At 35.0% G+C, this 16,717-nt stretch overlaps 1 protein-coding gene across 23 annotated transcripts in view; it reads left to right on the top strand.

Annotated features, from left to right (window-relative positions):
- Positions 1–16,717, top strand: part of SOX5 (SRY-box transcription factor 5) — a 1,017,940-nt gene that overhangs the window by 336,852 nt on the left and 664,371 nt on the right. For all 23 annotated transcript variants that reach the window (XM_045062619.1, XM_045062611.1, XM_045062623.1 and 20 more), the window contains one exon: positions 5,881–5,950. The gene's annotated coding sequence lies outside the window, so the exon portion shown is untranslated. The remainder of the gene's footprint in view (positions 1–5,880; positions 5,951–16,717) is intronic.

The raw sequence follows: 16,717 nt of genomic DNA, 5'->3' as shown, positions 1-16,717 counted from the left end.
AGAAAAAGCCCTAGTTTTTCCAATATGTATATACAAGTAATCTTCCCTTATGACATTTCATCTTCCCATTGAATGGTAATTAAAATACCTGTACCTTTTTGCTATGGCATGAATGATTATAATAAGAGTAAAAAGATGATATAACATTGATTATCTACAATAATAGTGGTACTCAATGGACCAGGCACTCTTGAATTTGACCTGCATTAACTCACTTAATACTGTTAACACCATATAAGGCATACATTATTATAATTCTTCTTTAAAAGATGAGAAAGTAAAGGAACCAAGACATAAAGTAACTTTCCAGTGGTCAGGAAAAAAAAAAGTGCTGGAGCTAGGATAGCCTGAGTTATCAAAATTTTCAATAGAGTAGATGTGGTATTTGTTTTTCGTTATCTTAAGGAATGATACTTAAAAGTAAATATCTTTTCTATAACGTTCAACTTAACTTTCAATTACTCAGAATTTCCTGGGAACAAACTAAGATGATTGATCTATTTTTTACTTAATACTTATTTAATTAGCTTGGTAATCAACTGTATAAATTCTATTTCCATTTGGTGATAATGGTGATGCTATGTTATGTTTATCTGGTATGGATCATCTCACTTATTTTATCACTGGAAATTCCTACTTTATAATTTTTCACCTTATTTAATTCATTTATACACATTATAATATCTATTGTAGAGTTAACTTCTCAAGTACAGAATCCATGTGTGATTAATCTTCCTAGCCTTCAGAGTACGCAGAAAAAGGAGAAATTACTGTTTACTTTGGGGCTCTGGAAACACATTAGTTCAATTATCACCTTGAATATGAGAAAACTAAAGTTCAGAAAGGTCTTGCAACCTATAAGTCAAGGCCTGAACTCATACTCCATTCTGGATAATCCCAAAACACATGTTGTTTTTATCTCTGAATTCTACCTTATAACGTATACAGTATCTTATGATAAGTACTCAGGTACTTTTTGTTGAATAGATGAGTGTTGAATAGATAGATGATGGTTGTTACTTAGCAAATCTCCAACTTAAACCAAAGCAGTGTATGAGTGCACTTTAGAGAATGGAATGGAACTTATTTAAATTCCAATAGAAGAAAATATGCTTGAATAGTCAACATGTATTAAACAAAGAGATTAGCCGCTATAGGTTACATAACTGGAATGGATCAAGCTGCTTAATCATAGAACTCTTTTACCATCATGAAATTGGGTAAATTTGAGACAGCCCCATAAAATAATGTAGCTCCCATTTTTTTTAATGAATTCATATTAGAATTAAAAGTTAAATAGATAGTATTGGGAGACTTCGATTTTATGTCACTGAAATTTAATATTTTTAAAGTATATGTTTTCTCATATACTTACCTTGTTTCATTTGGCAGCTAAAACTTTATAACAGTCATTCTTTTTTAAGTTTATTTATTTATCTTGAGAGAGAGAGAAAGAAGGTAGGGGAGGGATAGAGAGACACACACACAGAATCTTAAGCGGGCTCAGCACTGTCAGCATGGCACCTGATGAGAGGCTCGAACTCACAGACTGTGAGATCGTGACCTGAGCTGAAATCAAGAGTCAGACAGCTGAGCCATTCAGGCACCCCTAATAGTCATTCTTAAATCGAGAATTCTAAAATCACTAAAGTATCTATGTGAATGCCAACTTTTAACAAATTGTATTCTGAACTATCACCATAGTTTGGATTAAAAATATTTTCCTTTCACTATCAGTCCTGATAAAGTGACAATTATACTTGGATTGTATTATAGTACTTGGAACTCTGTGGAAAGACTATCTCTGAAGACTAGTTTAAAAGTAGAACATCTTCCTATTATTTTATTAGTGGTATTTAAACTTGGTATGGCTTGGCAAGTTTATGGCTTGGGTTTATAGTTTTAACTCTTACGTTTAGTTATATGATCCATTTTGAGTTAGTTTTTTACATGGGATTGAGGTAGGGGTTCTATTCTATTCTTTTGCGTATAGATATCCAGTTGCCCCCAACCATTTTTTGAAAAGACTATTATTATGTTCCAATACTAATTCTCAGATGTTAACTGGGTGTCCTATCATTCAATTCAATCTGACAATGTCTGCAGTTAGCATCAGATCCCAGAAGTTAAAGTGTAAGGTCCCCAGTGTTTGCTCTTATTCAGAAAGTAACTGCAAGTACTGTCCCCAGGCAATGGGCACTTCTGCCTGCCAGAATTGGCTGCAAATTTGGGAGTTCCCACAATACTCCTTTAGCTTCGGTAATTCACTAGCATGACTCATAGAACTCAGGGAAGTGCTATACGTATTATGATTGTTTTATTATAAAGGATTCAAATGAATAACTTAGTTGAAGAGATACACAGGATGTGTCTGGAAGGTTCTGTTTTTGGGGAGTCAGGGTATGCCACCTTCCCAAACATCAGTGCTCACCAGGAAGCTCTCTGAGTCTCATTGTTTAGAACTTCCATTAAGGTTTCATTACATAGGCATGATTGATTAAATCATTGACCATGTGATTAAACTCAATGTCAAGCCCCTTTCCTCAGAGTCTGGGGTACTGGGGTCCTGAAAGTTCCAGTCCTCAAATCACATGATTGCTTTTTCCACAACCTCTCCCATCCTGAAGCTATCTAGGGGCTCTGTTATGAGGCAAGTATAGCATAACAAAGGCATGCCTATCACTTGGTGAATTCCAAAGGTTTTTGAAGCTCTGTGCCAGGAATCAGGGAACAGAAATTCAGAGAACAGTTTTATTCACAACAGACCAGATTTCTTTCCTCCAGGGTCTTGGCAAGTGTGTCAAAAACCAAATGACCATAAATGTCTGGGTTTATTTCTGTACTCTCAATTCCATGCCATCCATTGATATGTATTTGTATCCTCATGCCAGTACCACACTGTCTTGATTACTATAGCTTTGCCTTAAGTTGTGAAGTTGAGAACTTTATATTCTCCAACTTTTTTTCTCGGTATTGTTTTAGCTATACTAGATCCCTTGAGTTCCATATGAATTTTAGGATCAGCTTATCAGTTTCCATCAAAAAAAGCTAGCTGAAATTTTGATAGGGCTATGTTGAATCTATAGATTAATTTGGAGAGTATCTTCATTTTAAGGATATTAAGTTTTCTGATCCATGAATGTGGGATGTCTTTTTTAGTGGTGTTTGGTTCTTAATGTACAAGTCTTCCACCTCTGTTACTAAATTTATACTTAAGTGTTTTTATTTTTTCCATGCTGTTGTAAATAGAACTGTTTTCTTAATTTTATTTTCAGAATGTTCATTGCTGGTATACAGAAATTTAATTGATTGATCAAATATCCTGCAACCTTACTGAACTTTTTCATTTTTTCTAATAGTCTTTTTAGTGAATTCCTTGGGATTTTCTAAATAAAAATAATGTTATCTACAAAAAACTGGTTTTCCTTCTTCCTTTTCTATCTGGATGTGTTTTATTTCTTTAAAATTTTTTTAATCTTTATTCATTTTTGAGAGAGAGACAGAGTGTGAGCAGGGGAGGAGCAGAGAGAGAGGGAGACACAGAATCTGAAGCAGGCTCCAGGCTCTGAGATGTCAGCGCAGAGCCCGACGCAGGGCTCGAACTCACGAACCGTGAGATCATGACCTGAGCCGAAGTCAGACACTCAACTGACTGAGCCACTCAGGGGCCCCAATGGATGTGTTTTATTTCTTGTTCTTTATTAACAAACCTGGCTGTAACCTCCAGTACCATGTTGAATACAAGTGGTATGAGTGGACATCCTTGTTTTATACCTGATCTGGGGAGAGAGCAGTCAGCCTTTTATCATTAAGTATGATAGTTGTGGGTTTCTGTAGATGCTCTTTTATTAGGTTAAAGGAAGTTCTCTTCTATTGCTAGTTTGTTGAGTGTTTTTATCATGAAAAGGTATTGGATTCTGTCAAGTATTTTTCAGACCTATTGAATAATTGTATGAGTTTTTATTTTATTAGTATGGTGTGTTACATTGTTTGCTATTTAGATGTTAAACCAATTTTATATTCCGAGGGTAAATCCCATTGGGTCTTGGTGAATAATTCCTTTTCACTCTTCTATATACTTTAAAAGAATTTAGGTATGCCTGAAATCACCCATAATGGAGGCTTTTAAAAATAAAAAGTTTTGTATAAACTAATAATCAAAAGTTATACGGGTAATCTGGCCCTAGATCACCTCCAAATCTCTGGTTACAGTATTTTAGACTAATATTCTAGAAGTGTAAATCTGTCATCCTAAAAGTATCACTTTTAAGTCTTTTTAAAATACTGACCACATGGAGCACCTGGAAGGCTCAGTCAGTTAAGTGTCTGACACTTGATTTTGGCTCAGGTCATGATCTCACAGTCATAAAATCAAGCTCTGTGTCAGATTCCGTGCTGGGCATGGATCCTGCTTGGGATTCTCTGTCTCCCTCTCCTTCTGCCCCTCTCCAACCCTCCCCCACTCACTCATGTGTTCTCTCTCTCTCTCTCTGTCTCACACACACACACACACACACACACACACAGAATACTGACCACATAATCTGGTTGATGATACAGGTAACTCCACCATCTTAGGGCAGAAACTTTATATAATTTATGTTTGTACAATTTAGTAATCATATAGTAATATCACAAAAATCATTAATGTTTAAACATTTCAAAATGATGACTAAACATTCTGGGGGCCAAAGTTTGAAAAGGTAGAATAAGTGATGAACTCACCCTTACCAAATTATTTTACATACATCAATAAATAATAAAATCATGATAAAATAGTTATATGTTTTAGATTTTTGGATTCATGACAAAATGAAATGAAACTATTTTATAGTTTCTTATAGTTTCTTATTAAGAAAATAAGCCTCCAACGGGTAAGATTAATTTCCAAAGACATTCAGCTCTTCTGTCATAGGACCAATGATTAAACCTTGGTCATTATGACACTGGAGTATGACTCTGAAAGAGTGACTGGGTATAAAAGTTTCTGTTTTTATTTTGCTGTTTTTATTCTTGTTGTTTTTAATCTAGCAATTATCTAGTAAGTTTGTAAACTTTTATTCTTATACAACTTAGTGTCCTAGTGTAATATAGCACTGTGCTTTGATAAGTAATAATTTACATTTAACAAATTTTAGAGCACATTAGGATGTTTTCCATAAAGTATTTCAGCTATAAATAATGTTACATTATAAATATATTTTAAGTTAACCATCAATGAATATAAAGGAGGTTACAATTTTTTTTCTATAAAACAAGTCCCAGAATTACATATTCATATATATGTTTATATGACTGAATTAATAATATAAAGATTAAAAAAAATTTTTTTTGAGAGAGAGATGATGTGTGCATGCACATGAGTGGTAGAGGGGCATAGGAAGAGGGAGAGAGAGAGAATCTTAAGCAGGCTCCGTGCTGAGCACAGAGCCTGACATGGGGCTCAATCTCACAACAGGGAGTTCATGACCAGAGCCAGAATCAAGAGTCAGACACTTAACTGACTGAGCCACCCAGGTGCCCCTATAATATGAAGAATTTTAAAAGCTATTTAATTAATATAGCTCTAAAATAACTGGTCCACATTTTTACATTTCAATTGTCATTATATCTTGACTGTCACTTATAAAATTTGTTTTTTAGCTGTTCATTCATTATTCATTCATCAGCCACTAACTGCAATGTCTTGTAAGTCTGACATTTTGTGTGGCTATGAATCTGATCTAGAAAAAGTTACTATGATGAAATTATTTAATATTTCTTTCAAAGTTTTGTAGTAGAAAGTTTGTTTACTCTCTTTATGATGTTTGATTTGTTCACCTGAGTATTTTGGAATTACTTTGATTTCTCACTACTTTCCTTTTTTTTTTTTTTTTTTAGCATTGCAAGAAATAGATAACATCAAGAAGGACATCAGGAGTAGGAGAAATTGGCCTGGGAGGCTCAGCAGGTCAGGACGCTTGCATTATCATTTGCTGTTCATTCTTTTGCCATCAATTCTAGAGTTCTCAAGTCTCTTGCCACTTGTTTTTTTCTTGAATATGCTTACTTGGTATATTCTCAGTTTTGCAAATCATGACTAACACCTTTATGTAAAAAGTCTGGCATTTGGGTATTCTTTTTTTTGGATTTGAAGATTAAAAAATAATAATTCAAATAAATATTCAGGAATAGAAGGAAGTCTCTTACCTAATAAGTTATATAGATACCCTGGTTTCTCTTATTCTCATATAAACTGTTTTTAAATGAAGATTTCCTGATAACTTTTCCAAAATCAGAACTTTAAACATAAAATGTTATTAAGCAATTGTAGTAACATTAAGTTATTGTAATAACACTGGCATCATTGAAGTCAAGTTTCCTTTCTTTTCTGCTATATTCTCTGGGCTTGGGCCCACCTCTGAAAGCTCTTGACACTTTAAAGTCAATCTGTTTGCTTGCACTAATTTGAACTACTGAAAGTTGACTACCATGTGTAAAATGAAGGTTAATTAAAATACAATTTCTCTGTAAATAGAAAGATCCCAATAGTCAAAGGGTCTACTATGAACATTGTCACCATTGTAGAACGTTTAGTGTTAATCATATTCCTCAGTAAGCTGGAGCCATGCTGCCATTTGGGGTCTCCATTGCCCTGAATGTCCCCATGAGTAACTAATGGCTTTGTGGTCATCTCCTGCTTCAGAGGAGTCTCCCTGTTGTCTTAAATAGTGATTACATCTCTCAGTACAATTGCTTAATTATTTATGGAAGCTTGGAGAGCCTTTACCTCTGTCTATCACTTCCAAGCTCTCCCAGAGTTTAACTTAGCTCCTTCAAATCCAGGTCTGTTACGATACAACTTTCCCTGAGATTTTCAGTTTTCATCACACAGAGGGACAAATGCTTCTGTCCTTCAGTCTGATCGCAATTCTTCTAGTAAAAAGGCGTTTCAGGAAGGAACTAAGCTCAGAATTCTTCTGCCAGGACGATTCAGGGATTTTGTTATTTCTTAGCATTAGCATTAGGGACCAGACAGATTACTATTGTTATGTATTGAGAGAACACTACCCTCCAGCTTAAAGGAGAGATAATTTCACGTATAACTGGGTACAATAAATATGCTCAAGCTTCTGTTCTTAGCTTAAGTAGGTAAGAGTTCTACAAAGAGATGTATTTAGAATGATATGTCTAACTGACTGGATTTGTAAGTATGCCTGCACTGATTCTTGCAGCTTTGAGGTTTCCTTTTGGGCAATACTTTCATAACGAGTTTACTGTTGGTAGACCAAATTTTCAGTTGGCAAACAGTGTTCAACTAAACCTTGAAAAGAAATAAATTGAGCCAAAAGTGGTAGGTTTTCTTGGCATCCAGCTAATATATAAGTATTGACCTTAAATTGAATATAGTTGTTGAGTTTTGCATGCTTGGAAGCAAAATCAAGAAGGAGAAACAAGTATCTTACAGATCCCATAGTCTTGGGAGATAGAATCCACTCCAATTTACCTATTTTACAAACTTAAATTGCTACCCAGTGTCATATGAAATCATAACAGAAGTAAATCAGTGTTTCTTGATATGATGCAGGCCTACTGCATTATGCTGACTTGCAGGTTATGGAATACTTACAATTCTGTGCACAACTTTGTGCACACACGTGACAAGTATCATCATTTGCCATCTCCACCAATGTATAGTTTATATAAAACATAATTGATACTAATACTTGACTTTGGATTATACTGATATTTGAAAAATATCAAGAACTTTAAGTTTTTGTTTTCCTTTTTAACTGTTGTTTCTCTGGAGACGTTTCCTATTTGGCTGGATGAAATGGAAGGGTGATTATTCATTCATTCTTTAATTCATGCAACAGAAGTTCTCATGCTCCTGAAGCTTTTATTCTAGTGGAGGATAACATTACGTGAAGATTTTAATGTACTGTTGATCCTTGAACAGTGTGGGGGTTTGGAGTGCTCATCTCCCATGCAGTTGAAAATCTGTGTTTAATTTTTGATTCTCCAAAAAGTTAACTACTATTGGTCTACTATGGACCAGAAGCCTTACCAATACCATAAGCAATTGATTAACACATATTTTGTAAGTTATATGTATTTTATACTGTACAATAAAGTAAGGTAGGGAAAAGAAAATGTTATTCAGAAAATCATAAGGAAGAGAAAATACATATACAGTCCTGTGCTATAAAAAATCCACATATAAGTGGACCCATGCAGTTCAAACGCATGTTGTTCAAGAGTCAACTGTATATGTTAATGGGGGTGCATACTAAGAAGTAAATAAAGCAGAGTAAACAGAATGATGGGAGACTATTTCAGATATGTGTGTGAGGAGGGGCGCCTGGGTGGCTTAGTTGGTTAAGCTTCCGACTTTGGCTCAGGTTATGATCTCACGGTCCGTGAGTTCGAGCCCCACGTCGGGCTCTGTGCTGACAGCTCAGAGCCTGGAGCCTGCTTCAAATTCTGTGTCTCCTTCTCTCTCTGACCCTCCCCCACTCATGCTCTGTCTCTCTCTGTCTCAAAAATAAATAAACATTAAAAAAAATTAAAAGATATGTGTGTGAGGAAAGTCTTTCTGCTAAGGAGAAACTGAAGCACAAATGTAAATGGAGAGAGGGAACCATTTTGATATACACGGGTGAAGAGATACTCCTTAAACTTGCTATGTTGAAAGATTGTCGAGAAAGGCAACGTGACAGGAAAAGATTAAGTAGTGGACAAGTAAGACATGAAAATGGGAAGGAGTCTATTGTATAGTCTCCTATGGAGACTCCTGTGGAGTCTATTGTATAGTCCTGGTAGACCGTGGCAGGACCTTGCCTATCCTTCTGAGTGAGATGGGAATCATTAGAGTGATTTTAGCCAGTAAGAGGGCATCATATGGCTCGCGTGTTTTACGGATCACTCAGACTTACGGGGTATGTAAAGCATTTAAAAGATTTCTCTTGACACGGAATATAAATTATGAATGAAAATAGACTTAAATTAACAATGATCAGGGCAACATTATCTGATCAGGATATTGACGGATGATTGTGTTCCAGGAGCTAATGTTAAATAGTGCAGCTCTCATTTTTCTTTTCCGTGTCCTTAATTTGCATAATTCTTTTGAATTTGAATCATGTTTTTTGGCAGTGTATAATAACTTATTGTTTTATAATAGGGACATTAATGACAATGATATGTAATATTTAAAAATGATGTGCGTCTGATTGTTCCTTTGCATACTGATTTTCCCATTTGTTTGTCATTTATAATTTCAACCAAAACTACATAGCCTTGTACGAGTCCACAACAAGTCATGAATTTTATCTTCTATTTGTAAGGGAAGATGCTTGAAATTATGTCATGGCTTTATTATAATTATCACATGATCTATTAGACTATTTATAAGGAGGAAACATGGAGTAATTAGTAGGAATTAGAGAGCATGAGTTCTGGAACCAGCTCTGAAACTTACAGCTGACTTGGGATCTTTAACATGTTTGCCTAGAAATGATCAACACTGCTTTTCCCAAAGGGAGAAGCATACTATTACTGTTACCTCTAGAGTTCCTTTACATTTGTTAAGCCAGTGTGTACATACTAGGTGGTGAATAAAAGTTGGTTGAATTAAGAGTCACCTACACTAGAAGTGACCATTTTTAATATAAATGAGAAAATAAGGGAGATTATTTCATATAAATAACAAAGAAAAATCTCCATATTTATTTTCATAAAAATCACTTTGAGTAGATATTATTGATACTTGGAAGAGTTGTTTCTTAAATTCTCATTGCTATCATGTGAAAGAATCAAAGTGAGCATTAAAAAATAAATTTAACAGTTGCCTTCTATTATCAGTCTTGTGGCAGCAGTTTCCAAATAATTTACCATAAATTTTTTAAATTTTTAAATGAATACATTAATAAATGAATTGAAAACTATAAGCTTATATCTAAGCTTAGATTCCGTTATTGGCTATCAGAATATTCATGCAACAAATAAATGTATATATTTGAAAATTTTTATTTATTCAAAATGCTTTCCTTTTTAATCATAAGAATAAAAATCACTTTTATGATTAAATGAGAAAGAAATTATTCTCTGAATTCTGTTTCAGGGGAGAGGGCATGCCTACCTCAACTTCACATGCACACTTGACAGTTATCCTTGAGCCTACGGTGGGTGGCTCAGGTTCTTTTCTGCCACAGCGAGTGCAGGAGATTTCCCTTCTCTCCCATCACACTTTTTTGTTCCTTGAAAGACTCTTCCCTGCTTTTTGATGGGAATTAATCTGTTTTGTTCTCCACTGTAACCCAAATACACCTTTCAAAGTACTTTGCTTATAGCATGTGTTAAATAAACTTAGTTTGAAGATCCAAAACCAAATATTATAATGCAAGATAAAATGTATTATAGACTAGCAAGAGCTACAGTGTAACATTATTTGAGGGTTCATAGAAAAGAGAAAGCTTCTTAGGCAAGCCAGTACTTGTCTTAAAGGATGCATGTGATTTTCTTAGCAGAGATATTAGACACAGAGGTAGGGGGGTGGTGGTGGGGGATTGCCTAGTATATATTTAAGGTCCTGGTCTCTGAAGTCTCTCTTTGGACTTGGGTGAGTTTGGATGTGGCACAGGGTATACAAAAGGCAATAGTGACTATGAAGATATGTTGAGCTCTTTACAACATAAAGAGACTTTATAATTCAAACTCTCTGAAGAGGACTTTGACTCTTTGGTGATTTGACTTTTAATTCAACAGGACCTAGGAAGTTATTGAAAAGTTTTGTTTGTTTAGAAAATGTGGATGATGATTAGGTCTGTGCTTGGATTAATTAACTAATAGGATAGTAGTATGAGGTTGACTGAAAGAGGAGAGGTTACAAGGGGAAGAGAGGAGACCAATGCAATAATCAGACGAGATCCAGAAAGTCAGGACCGAGATAAAAACACTTAGGGACAGTAATAAGCAGAAATTCAAAGATGGAATCAATAGACTTTGACTTACGAGAAAAATAAGGGATGATTTTAAACCTTGAGTAACTGAAATGAAAGCTTTGCAAGTCATGGATGTGGGAAATCAGAAAAGGCTACCCGTTTTTACTTATTTATATTTTTATTAGTGAAGAGACACCAACTGATTTGAGAATCTTTACATTTGAGTTGCCAGTGCTGATATATTCAGGAGGTATCCATGTCTCTTCTGGAATGTGGCAGGAGAGTTGAAAATGAAGCTACGTGAATTTAAACTTGACAGCAAAAGTGTCCTCTTTAGCAGAAGAAGGGCAATCCAGGCTGAGGAATACCCTGAAAGACTAAGAGTCTTAATGCCATGTGGAATTTTGAAGAAAATCAAATGGAAGAGTCAAAATAAAAGAAATTCTGAAATTTGAATTGTAGTTCTGCTGCTTGAGCAGCTGTGTGGTTCTGAAGTTGGCTTTGGTTTGTTTGTTTATTTATTTATTTTTACTTAAACTTTTTTTAAATGCTTATTTATTTTTGAGAGAAAGAGAGACAGAGACAGTGGGAGGGACAGAGAGAGAGAGAGAGAGAGAGAGAGAGAGAGAGAGAGAGAGAGCATCTAAAGCAGGCTCCAGGATCTGAGCTGTCAGCACAGACCCTGACGCAGGGCTCAAACTCATAAACCATGAGATCGTAACCTGACCTGAAGTCGGGTGCTCAACTTACTGAACCACCCAGGCGCCCCTATTTATTCATTTATTTATTTTTAATGTCTGCAGAAGCCCTGCCTGAGTGATCTGCAAATAGTAAGCACTAAATGCAGGCTTTATTGTCTCATTAAAATATAATCATTTCTAAATTATGGAATCTTTTTTAAGTATTGAAATTATTTAAGTGTCATTCAGTTTTAATTTGTTCATTGATTCATTCACTGATTGATTAATTCATTCATTCATTCATTCATTCATTCATTCATTCATATATTCTTACTGAGTCTTAACTGTGGCAGGTACTGTTTTAATTTTATTGCCTTTTTCTCCATCCCATACTTGACTAGAATCTTCACTGGTTGAACTGAGCATATTATTCTCCGTCACTTACAGGAAAAAGACTGATTTAGATATTGTCTATCTATGGAAGCATGCCTTCCACAGCTCAAACTGTCTCCTCTTCCTCAAGTTGGTTGGAGTAACTATAAAAGGAAGTGATGGAGAATGTTGTTTTTACTTTTACAATAACAGGAAACACATTCATTGTACTGATTCCCTGTAGACACTGAGAGTAAAATATTTAACTCACGAATTATTTAAGTCACCCTCCTTAACGGTAGTTAAACACGCTGATGTTATAGAGATCTGACAAACATAACTATTATCATATGACTACTGAGAAGTTTTTGGACAGAAGTGCCAGTAAGAGGAGGGGAGCCCTATCCCTGAATGCTGAATGAGTGCTTGCCTGGGGTGTCCCCAGGAACAGGAGCTGACACAGGTGTTCGGCACAGTTGCTTACTGCTTCCCATCAAGAAGGATAGGGGGTTCTTAGCACTGCTGGTTTGTGGCACTCAGCATATTTGGCAGCAGTCAGCCCTGGCTGTGGATTTCCCTGGGGAAAATAAAAGCCACAGGGGAGTCATCAGTGTGACCTTCTGCTGGGTAGTTGGCACACGGTTGCACCACAGGAAGGCTTTCAGTTGTCATTTTCTGAACGGGTAGATATCAGGTGCTGATGGAGGCTCCCCATTCAAGGTGGGAAGTGGAGAAGGAAAAAAAAAAACATTGAGCAGAAGCTTACCAAATAATTCCCAGTCTTGAAGCTTAACACCAGCTGATCTGCTGATAAAAGGGATTTTGGGGAGGCGGGGGGAGGGGGGGTAGCCAGGGAGTTTCATTGGTTCTGTAAGCACAATTATAAGCTTTCCTATTTAAGTCTGACCCATCATATTGAAATGCTGTCACTAGTATCATTAGCAAGTAAAGTGTTGATAACATAGTCAAATGCACAGCAGAGTTCTGGCTCTTAAGTGTCTGGACTAACTCCCAATATTAGGAATAGGAGTCAAACTGCCATCACTTTTCCTGTGCTAACAGACGCCCTGCCATTAGCAGTCTGAAGGCAATTTTAATAAAATACATAGCCCCGCTGAGTTGGTCTCAAAAGATAAATAAGCAATGCAGAAAAGAAGCTTTTGTTTAAAAGTAATTATTTAAACTATGCATTACAGGTAATTTTCTTTTACCAGTAAGGCAAATGCTATCAGAATTTCAATAATGATTTGGTGGCACTTATCTAAATAATGTGATATTGTCATTTCTAAGAGTTAAAGCATTGCTTTATTTTCACTTATATACAAAATGAGGGCGAATTGGATTCAGGTATCATGTGCATGTGTTTTACAGTTTATGTTACATTTTTTTTGGGTGAACAGTGTTGTATTCTTAGACAGATTTATGGAAATGTAACAAGCTGGTGATAGAGTTCTGGGAACTGCAGACTTGACTTCCAAATACAGATTAGAACAGGAGGGCAAAGAACATCTTTTTATTTTTCCTTTGCTGTCAGAAAGGAAATCACATTTCAGTCTTTTAAAAACTCTTTTAAATAAGATGCTTGTACATAAACCACAGTCACAAGGGTATAATAAATGTGTGCATGTATCAGAGGAGCCAAAGCTTTGTTTGCCAAAAGGTAAAAATCTCCGAAAGCTTTTTCAGAGTCTATTTGGAAACCATTGAAACCACCACTTTTCCTTTCCATCTTGATAGTGACATGCTGGCCTGAAATCTGTAACACAGAATTGGTCCTGGCCTTAGAGTAGGCAGAATAAAACTTGCCTATGTAAGTGTGATATAAGGGGCATCAGGAAGGCTTCTATTTCCAACCGCAATCAGGGGTAAAGGTAAGCAGCATGTGCTTTCGAATGAGACCGACCTCAGTTCAAATCCTACTCAAATCCTAAGGGTTTTTTCCCCCATAATACATCCCCTTAGACAAGTTATGTGTCCTCTCTAAGTCTTTGTTTTCTCATCTGTAAAATGGGGTTAATAGTAAAACCAACTTTGTATGATTGTTACCAGGATGAAATGCGACAATACACGTAAAACATGTCGGATGGTATATGGCACAGAGGAAGGACTCAAGAAATGTTTCTTTTTATTTTAATGGTCTTTTAAGAAAATTTCATCAGGAATGTTATATGTTGAAGATTGTGCCAGGAGTTGAGATAAATGTGTTGATCAATATATCATTTCTATTTCAAAACTAAAAAGTCTAACATAAGACAAACATTTAAGCAGATAACTGCAGTACTGTGTGCCAATTGTAATATTGGTATGGTGCTCGGGGACATAAAGGATGCAGGACTTAATCTCGGCCATGGGAAAATTACTATAAAATCTTGGTGTTTTGAACTTTCGAAGTGAAGATGCTAAGCTATATATTTCCATCCTGAGCTGTTGTGATCAAAGGCAACTATTTTTTTTAAAGAGTGATTTTCCAGCTCCTTGTTTTTTCTGTTCTTCTTCCTTTACAGTTATGTAAACCTTTTCTTTGAGTTTTAGCACCATGGTTAGATAATATCTATAGTCAGAAGAAGTAAACCTGAATCAAGCACTCAAATGCTGCTCAGCATCTGTCCTAAGATGATTTGGAGGCAGAGATAAAAACACAGCCTTTATTCTCATACCGTGCTAATAGAAATAAAAGTTGGTACAAATCCTTTGAACAGGAATTGGGCAATACCTAACAAATTTACATATATATATATATATATATATATATATATACACACATATATATGTGTATACTTATATATACTTACATATATATGTATATACTTATATATACTTACATATATATATATATACTTATATATACTTACATATATATATATACTTATATATACTTACATATATATATATATATATATATATATATATATATATATATACCATTTGATCCAACAATCCTATTTCCAGGAATTTATCCTGAAGACACACCTTTAACAATATGAGAATCACAAGCTCAAGGTTATTGATTGTGGCATTGTTTATAATTGTAGATTAAAAACTATCTAAATGCTCATGCATACGGGAGTAGTTGAATATACTACTACACTATAGCATCTCCATGTAATGAGGTACCATGCAATTGTAGAGATAATGAACATATATAGAGTAATTTTTCAGCCTATACTGCCAAGTGAGAAAAGTGCAAAAGTATGTTACCCATAATGAAAAGGAAATAAAGAAATATACATAGATCTGCTAACTGGGGTCAACAAATAAAAAAGAAACTCCAGAAACGTATGGAATTGGTGACTTACAGGTGTTGGGCTTAGTAAATGTGGATTGAGAGAATGGAAGTAGGGTAGAAGGGGTGATGGGGGAATGACATTTATATGAATGCTATCTGTCTATTTTTGTATAGTTCTGATTTTTAGAACTGTGTTGTTTCACATACTCAAAAATAAATAAATAATTAAAATTAACCAGGGTGTTCTGGGATCCCCACGTAAAAAACAACAACAAAAATATCTAGTGAGCTAAATTATATTTCTAGGAATTACAAATGAATGGGGTGGGGAAAAAAGAGCTAATCTAAGTAACTTTAATAAACAGTGTTTTGACTTTATACTCTAAGATTTTTTTAAGAAGGAACTATTGTACTCCAATTAGAAAATATAGATTAGTGATTCTGTTTTTTGTAGGGGTAAAACTTAACATTCTGAAACTGCTTTAAATGTGTCATAGGATTGTCATTAATTATGGCTATTTTTCTCACTGTAAAGAAATAAAGAGGGGTAGAACAAACCCTATGATGTTGAATTGGAATCGGAGTTATCACTAGGAAGTCATGTGTGTTTAAATATTAAGTATGTATCGCAGATATACAGATATAAAAACAAAGAAATAGTGTGTGTGTGTGTGTGTGTGTGTGTGTGTGTGTGTGTGTGTTTGCATTTATATCCCCTATCTTATTGATTGAGACACTTAGGAGCAATAATACCTCAGTAGTGATGAGCACACTTAGTACCTGGATTTTGGTTTCTAAATACCATTCTCCAATAAAAGAAACCAAGAATCCTTATAGAAATGGATGTTTCTAGCACCAGAATAGGAAAAGTATATGATGAGAAACTGGAACATCTTGTGGTACCAGAAAGTAAGGAAAGACTAAAAAATGATGGAAACACATTGAAAGGACACATAGGCCAATGTGAAGTGGCTCCCAGTGGCCACATATGGGACATTTGGGTGAGAAAATAATGATAGTGTTGACTTATATTCAATATAGTTCATGATATTATAAAAGGTATTGAATAAATAAATGTAGGAGGAAAAAAAACTCTTTTATGGGTGTAGAATACCAGTTAATAACTATAGAATGAATGATGGAAATAGAAAATCGCCATGTGGTACACTAGAGTAATAATTTTTTTTCAGGCAAGAATCACCACTGGATATTAAATTAGTCATGAAAATATGATAAATAGGCTACTTACATAGTATATTAAAATGCTTACTAATTACAAAAGGAAAGTAGTAACTTTTCAATGGAAGAACCTAAGCAAGCAATCAAAGTCACCACCATCACTAGTAATGGGATGTATTGGCATCATGTGCCACTCCTATGATTCACTGAGAAAGGCACAAAAAAATAATCTCTGTCATGTTCTTGCCAAAAATCCATTATATGAATTTTATAAGGAAATATCAGACAACTCAAATTAAGGGACATACTATAAAATAACAGAAGTAGTCTTAAGAAGT

This window comes from Felis catus, chromosome B4 (genome assembly GCF_018350175.1).
Source record: "Felis catus isolate Fca126 chromosome B4, F.catus_Fca126_mat1.0, whole genome shotgun sequence".
Lineage (NCBI taxonomy): Eukaryota > Metazoa > Chordata > Mammalia > Carnivora > Felidae > Felis > Felis catus.
This window is presented reverse-complemented; position numbering and strand designations above follow the sequence as displayed.